Consider the following 8217-nt stretch of genomic DNA (forward strand, 5'->3'; position numbering starts at 1 on the left):
ACCTCTCTCACCAACCGGTCAGTGGATGCTGGTACAAATCCTGTTATGTTTTCCAGTTTGGAGTGAAAATTCATCATTAGAAGAATGAACCACGGCTCAACCAACGGATCCTCTGCTTAATCAGAACTAAATGTAAAGTAACTAAAAGGGTTATCGTATCCCCTAAGGGAAAGAGTTACAACAATCACTGTTTCAGACTTCTATTGGTTCCTGCCTGAATATTACCTAAGGAAACCTATAGAATCATAAAGTAGAGCTCATGTTCACATTTCAGTCATTTTTTGTTAAATAACAAGAGAGTGTTAACAAGAAGTACGTTTGAACTGTAAACAAATTCTGAGTTCTAGTTAATGAAAAGGATGCAGAAGTATTTCAAGAGAAGTGCATTGAGGCATCTCAACTTACTTGGAACTACATCAAAAAATACGATGCACTGATGGATGGATGGAGGCTTGGATAAATAGATACATGATAAGGTAAGTATTGAGTTGGTCAAAAAGTTCATTTGGTTATTTTGTAAAAATGGTTCTAGTAGTGCTTAGTTGTCTTTAACTTCATTTGAAACAATTTTCTTAGATTGTGTTTTGATAGCTATCATATCAGCACACATTTTAGAAAAACATAGAAATTGGTGGATTATTGTGTAACCATTTTAATATTGAAGATGGAAGGAAAAAAGCAACAGTTTTGGCATATTATGCTTTATTGTTTCAAGAAAGGTAAAAACCCAACTGAAATGCAAAGGAAGATTTGTGCAGTGTATGGAGAAGTTGCTGTGACTGATCAAAAGTGTCAACAATGGTTTGCTAAGTTTTGTGCTGGAGATTTCTCACTGGACAATGCTCCACAGTCTGGTTGACAAGTGGAAGTTGATAGCGATTAAATCAAGACATTAATTGAGAACAATCAATGTTATACCACTTGAAGATAGCTGACATACTCAAAATATCCAAATCAAGCTTTGAAAATCATTTGCATCAGCTTGGCATGTTAATTGCTTTGATGTTTGGGTCCCACATAAGTTAAGCAAAAAAACCCTCTTGACTGTATTTCCACTTGATTCTCTACTGAAACATAATGAAAACATTCAGTTTTTAAAAGAAATTGTAATGGGAAATAAAAGTGGACACTGTACCATCATGTGGAATGGAAGAGATCATGGGGCAACTGATGTGGTTGGCCATTGCCAACCACATCAAAGGTCAATCTATCCAAAGAAGGCGATGTTGTGTATATGGTGGGTTTGAAATGGAGTCCTCGATTTCTTGTTCCTTCCAGAAAATCAAACAAGGAATTCCAAGAAGTACTGCTCCTAATTAGACCAACTGAAAGCAATATTCAATGAAAAGTGTCCGGAATTAGTCAAGAGAAAATGTATAAGCTTCCTTCAGGATAACCCAAGACCACATGTTTATTTGATGACCATGCAAAAACAGTTAGAGCTTTGCTGGGAAGTTCTGATTCATCTGCCGTATTCACCAGACTGTACACCTTTGGATTTCAATTTATTTTGGTCTTTACAAATCTCTTTTAATGGAGAAAATTTCAATTCCCTGGAAGACTGTAAAAGGCACCTGGAACAATTCTTTGCTCAAAAAGATAAAACGTTTTGGGAAGATGGGATTATGAAGTTGCCTAAAAAATGGCAAGAAGAAGTGGAACAAAATGCTGAACATGTTGTTCAATAAAGTTCTTTGTGAAAATGAAAAACATTTCATTTATTTTTACTTGAAAACTGAAGAAAGACCACTCTAATATATTAAATTATTAATAGTGGGATCTAGGTGGGAAAGTGTTCACTGCTTAATTTTTAAAAACTTCTCTATATGTGTGAAAACTTTTATAATACTGGAGAAATGTGAAGGACAAAATGTTAACCAAAAAAAATCCATATTTTTAAAGCATATATTACTACTTTTTCTGAAATTAATGTTTAATTATTGTATAATTATTAAATTATACAATATGCACAAGTATATTCTTATCAAAGATATTCAAACCTTCCTGACAAAATCTTCCTTGATCAACACCCCCAATTCCAGACCACTCTCCAGAAATAAACATTGTTACAAACTTCATATATATGCTCCAGATTCATACACTTATGAATATATATATGAAGATATATATACACAGACATATGCTGGTCTTTCTCTCTCTTAAGTAGGCTGCAAACTCTACAGGAACCATTGCTATGCTTTTCAGTTCCACTTACAGTAGTTAGAATTGGATTTGACACATAGTAGGTGCTCTAAAAACATGCATCAGGTGAATATAATGCCTAAGATGAGACTGATTAAATAAACCATAAACTCCAGCAAATAGTGGATGGTAGCAGTGCTCTGCAGAAAACCACCTTTTTGTCTGGCTTCCCTATGCCCATAGCAACTGCACATAGAGTTGAGTACAATACCGACTTGCTGGAGTAATCACTTTCTTAAGTTACGTAATTTGTCACTCACACACTCCCTGATTCGAGCAATAAGCATTCACTGCATGTATCTTATGTACAAGGTACTGCGTTGGCATGCGGATAGTTTACTGCTGAGCCACCACCACCAAGGAAGCCCAGGGAATAACCATTTCAGTTCTCTATTGCTCCATATTTCTGTAGAATGTTAAAGTGTGACTCATTAAAACTTCATATGTTCATTATGAAAACAGAGTAGAAACATATTCATTGGAGCTTCCGTTGTGGCTCAGTTGGTAAAGAATCTGCCTGCAAAGCGGGAGACCTGGGTTCGATCCCTGGGTTGGGAAGATCCCTTGGAGAAGGGAAAGGCTACCCACTCCAGTATTCTGGCCTGGAGAATCCCATGAACTGTGTAGTCCAAGGGGTTGCAAAGAGTAGGACACGACTGAGCAACTTTCACTTTACTTCTTCACTTTATATTCATTTAAATAGACTTATTACAGGAATAATTTGCAAATTACATTGAGTTTTTACTCTCTAAAGGAAACCACATATTTTATTTATATTGAAAGCTAATTATACTTTTCAAAGTCCTAACCTATATTCTCTATTTTATGATTTTATTTTGTTCAAATCTTTCAAGTTAGTTATCTTTTACATAACAAATTATATCATGCGTATTTACCCAGCAAAATTATATTTTAACAACTTACATTAAGCTTGAAATGAAGATAAAAATTTTCAGTACATTCTATATTTAAATTCAAACTTTTTCCCTCTCTGATTTGTACATTCCTGCCTTGACCCTGGAGAACTGTGAAATCATTTTCTATTTTTATACAGACATTGTTTAGACTCTAAAAATGCAATAAAGAATTCAAGCAGCCCGATAAGCACTTTACATAAAATCCACCATCTAAAGTAGGTTTTAGGTACTTCCTATGTAATAAGATTCATAGCACTGTTTATTACTGAGAACAGACCAGCATAATTTAGCTTCCCAAGGGAAAGAAAATAGCTCCATTTATTACTCACAGAGATGCCTCACGCAATGAAGCCCATCATTCTTTAGCAGCTCTTTGAGAAGCCAGAAGATGTTATTGTTGGAGGAAATTTACCCAAAAAAGCAATCACAGCAGGTTGCTTAGCTATGGCATCAGCAGAGACTGGCAATGGTTGGGAGTGGGTGTTAGAAGGAAGCAGAGGGCCAGGCTGGCTTCTCAGCTCATCCCTTCCTTGCAGCACAGATCTCCTGTTGAGACAGATGACCAGCAGTTGGAATTCTCAAATGGAAAGACTTGACTTTTTAACTTTTTTGTGATATAGATCCCAGTTTAAAAAAATGTGAGTGGCATTTAAATAGTATTTGGGAACTTGATGACAGGTTTAATGTTGGGAAAAATCCTGGATGTTAGTATAACTTCGTAGGTCCTAAACTTAAATAGTAACAGTATAATCTAGGCATTGTTTATAAAGATAACTAAAAACTTAAAATTTGAGTTAAAGTGTGGATGAATGTTCATTGATAGAGAAAGAATAGATGATGTCATTTCTCCAAAGAAGATATACAGACGGTCAAAAGGCACATGAAGAGATGCTCAACATCGCTCATTATTAGAGAAATGCAAAGCAAAACTACAATGTACCACCTCACACCAGTCAGAGTGGCCATCATCAAGAGACCTACAAACAGTAAGTGCTGGAGAGTTTGTGGAGAAAAGGGAACCTTCCTCCACTATTGGTGGGAATGTAATTGGTACAGCCACTATGGAGGACAGTAAGAAGGTTTTTTAAAAAAAGAAAACAACACTAAAAATAGAGCTACCCTAATGATCCAGAAATCCCACACCTGGGCATATATCTGGAGAAAACCGTAATTTGAAAAAATACATGCACCTCAATGTTCATGGAAGCACTACTCACAATGGCCAAGTCAGGGAAATGCCATTTGCAAACGCCATCTGTAGCAACTTAGGTGCTGCCGTCTATGGGATCCACAGAGTCGGACACGACTGACGTGACTCAGCAGCAGCAGGTAGACCTAGAGATTAACATACTAAGTGAAGTAACTCAGAGGAAGACAAACATCATATGATGTTGCTTATATGTGGAATCTAAAAAAAAAAATGGTACAAATGAACATATTTACAAAACAGAAATAGAGTCACAGGGGGACCTTTAGAATCTTTTACAATCAGTTGTTTATGTAGTCAGGCTTCACAGATGAAGAGGAAAACACCCTGGCAAAGTGAAAGCCAGTTTAATTGCGTTTCTCTCCTGTAGGATTTCGTCAAAGTGGAATTCTCAAAGCCTGATTCTTCCAAATAGGAGCAAATCACTTTGCATTTACATAGATACCTGTTGATTTACTAAAATCCCAATCAGCATACAATAACAAGAAGGAAAGGAGCACACAATTTTCAGATGACAGGAGTAAGGATGAAGGACAGCCTGACAGCTGGATGTTCACGCTCTGCTCCAGGGGGAGCCCTTGACATTGCTCTGCAAGAGCAGGACAGGGACTCTGGTTCCCTTTCCTGTTGTTTCTTAATGTTTCTTTTTATTTCTAAATTGGGAACAGAGGTTAGAAACATGGTGACTGCTTAGCTTTGAATCTTCCTACTTCTCCTGGAAACCAAATAGAGCAACAAGAAGAACAAAAATAAAACCATGAAATACATCTTCAGTGAAAGTAGGAGACAGAGAAATCCACAAACTCCAAATTATGTGTAAGCGTGGCCAAGAGAAACTAAGACCAGCAAATTCTGAGCAGGGAGTTGCCAGAGTGTAGTGGGGATGAACAGAGAGTATAGAGGAAGCCTTTTGGTATCAAATGTTAGAAATCAACAAATAACCCATCCTGGGTGAAACCCATTTAGACAGAAGCTAAATATACCAGGGCATAATTGCTGGAGAAAGGCATGAAAACTAATGAGTGGAACCCAGAAAAGGAAAAATCTCAAAAGTACCCCCTTTTGAAAAGAGAAGAGAGATGTCTTGGAAGAGAAGGGCTATGTGTCCTGGTGGCAGCAGCTGGTGGAAGACGCTCGAGTGGTGTCCAGGTTTGGTAACAGAAGGGCGGATTCTGGAATCCAGTTAGGTTCTGAGGGCCAGGAGAAACGAGGCTACGCAGAGAGCCCTACTGTCAAGAAACAGTCCATTATGGCAGCAACAAGGGAGGAAGCAGAAAAGCCTGAGATCCCACCTGTCCCTACAGTCAACCCCCACACTTCACATGTACAGGAACCTCCTGCAAAACAGCTAGTCCCAGACAGCGTGAGTCCCTCAAATTTGCTAGCAACAAAAGAATAAACCGACTTCCAGTTTCAGCTGTGACATTTTAAAAGCTCAGAAATTATCACTGTTTTTACAAGAAAAAGCTGAACAAACTGAAAACTAATGGCTTAACTCAGATCTATCAGAGAACTGTGATTGCAGCGGAAGCCGCCCCCCTGAAACCTGGAGAAACAGGGACCCAGAGACTCAGAACTGAGATCTTCTTGCTCGGAACAGAAGCTGCTAGAGCTATAAACTGTTAGAAACGCATAAACAGTCGTTTCAGTGAACTGTTAAATGTGGTCTGGCTTGAGAATGAGAAAGCCTTGGGGGCCTCCATCTTACGAGACCCCTACCTTTTGTAGTTTTTACCTCTAGTAACCCCACCAGGCTCACATAGTGAAGATCCAAGAGGTAGACCCTCAGGACTCTGGGGAGAGGAAGGATGAAAAATGACCTTTGCAAAATACACCCAAAGCATTGTCGGTGACAAAGGCTTATTCTCAGAGGAAACTATATGACCAGAGCTTAACCCCACTTAGGGAAAGGGCATTCTCTGCCTTCATTCCCCTCCGCTGTTTGAGCTGAGCAGCAGGTGTGAGGGTGGGTAGTTAAGAAACAGTTTGACCATGACCTTGACAAGATCAAGGTTACCGGACATGCTTCTAAGTCGCTCCTTGCGACCCCATGGACTGTAGCCTACTAGGCTTCTCTATCCATGGGATTCTCCAGGCAAGAATACTGGAGTGGTTGCCATTACCTTCTCCAGAGGATCTTCCCAACACAGGGATCGAGCTCATGTCTCTTACGTCTCCTGTGCTGGCAGGCAGGCTCTTTACCACCAGCCCACCTGGGCTCACTACAAGATGAGTGATCTTGTAGTGTTTTTACAAGAATGTTTGTTTTCTCATACAAACATGAATGAGATGTGATCACAGATGATAGCATGCTTCTCGCACCTACACCTGACCTCCACACCAACAGGACACCGGTGTAATAATGGATATCAACTAAAAGACCTACAAGACGCACTCTCAGTGGGAGTTCTTAGAGACACCCAGAGACAACAGGAGACAACAACCAGGACATCGAGAAATGTGAAGCCTTTGAAGGTACAGCGATAATAAACGAAGTGTGGACCAGTTCCCAGCCAGGATAATATAAAACCTCACATGCAAAGTCATTTACCTCCGTTCTTATTAACTGAAATATTATACCTAACTCTCAATAAGAGACTGCATGGCATGCTGAAAGGAAGAGAAAACAGTCTGAAGAGACAAAGCAAGAATCAAAGCAGACTCAGATATGACACAGATTTTAGAATTATCAGACAAAATTTAAAATAAATTTCATTACTATATTAAGGAATATGATGGGAAAAGGTAGAATATAAAGACTCTATGAGGATAAAGGTTTTACTTTTATATAGTGATAGATATAGATATAAGCTAGAGAAAGACAGACCATTATTACACTAATTAAAAGAAAGTTGGAGTAGCAATATTAATTTCAGACAAAGCAGACTTCAGAACAAGAAAAATTATCACAGATAAAAGAAGCATTACATAATAATAAAATTATCAATTCCTCAAGAAGGCATAATAATGAACCCTCTAAAGAAAAAACATAACATGATTATATCAGTTGATGTTGAAAGGCAATTGACAAAATCCAATACTTATTCATGACAAAAATTTTCATTAAATTGGAAACAGAGGAAGGTTTCCCAGGTGGTTCAGGGGCAAAAGAACCCACCTGCCCATTTAGGAAATGCAGGAGATGCAGGTTTCATCCCTGGATCGGGAAGATCTCCTGTGGGAGGAAATGGCAACCCATTCCAATAGTCTCGCCTGGAAAATTCCATGGACAGAAGAGTCAGGTGGTACAGTCCATGGGGTTGCAAAGGGGTGGACATGACTGAGTGACTGAGCATGCACAGAAACAGAGGAACGTCCTCAACGTGATAAAGAAAATCTATTAAAAATCTACAGCTAACATCATACTTAGTGGTGAGAAACTGGAAGGAAAGAACATCCTTACAGCTTCTCTTGAGCTTCGTCTGAAAGTCCTTGCTGGTGTAACTAGACAATAAAAGGAAATAAAGGTATACAGACCGGGAAGGAAGAAATAAATCTGTCCTTGTTTGCAGATGACATGATTGTATATGTAGAAAATCCTTCCAGAAAATAGCAACAAAAAAACTCATCCAACTAATGAGTGAGTGTAGCAAGGTCACAGGACACAAAGCTAATATACAGAAATCAACTGCTTTTCCTTATGCCAGCAATGAACAATTGGAATTTGATATTAAGAACATACCACTCAAATAAGAGCAAAATATCAAAAGAATTAGGTATAAATATAACAAAATATAGGATCTATATGCTGAAAACTATCAAGCTGATTAAAGAAGTAGAAGGTCTAAAGGGGATGGTTCATGATCATGGATGGAAACCTCAGTATTGTTAAGATGTCAATTATGCTTGACTTACCAATTTTATAGATATAAGTCTACTTGATTTACAGAT

The 8217-nt window shown here is 38.3% G+C and overlaps 1 long non-coding RNA gene across 1 annotated transcript; it reads right to left on the minus strand.

Annotated features, from left to right (window-relative positions):
* Window positions 1–2812: 2812 nt before the first annotated feature.
* On the minus strand, window positions 2813–5503 carry LOC109553364 (uncharacterized). Its single transcript, XR_002180012.2, has 3 exons — window positions 5383–5503; window positions 4337–4454; window positions 2813–3665 (listed from the first exon to the last, which is right to left on the minus strand). It is a non-coding gene; the product is annotated as an uncharacterized lncRNA (long non-coding RNA).
* Between the last annotated feature and the right edge of the window lie 2714 nt (window positions 5504–8217).

The sequence above is a fragment of the Bos indicus genome, chromosome 27 (genome assembly GCF_029378745.1).
Source record: "Bos indicus isolate NIAB-ARS_2022 breed Sahiwal x Tharparkar chromosome 27, NIAB-ARS_B.indTharparkar_mat_pri_1.0, whole genome shotgun sequence".
NCBI lineage: Eukaryota > Metazoa > Chordata > Mammalia > Artiodactyla > Bovidae > Bos > Bos indicus.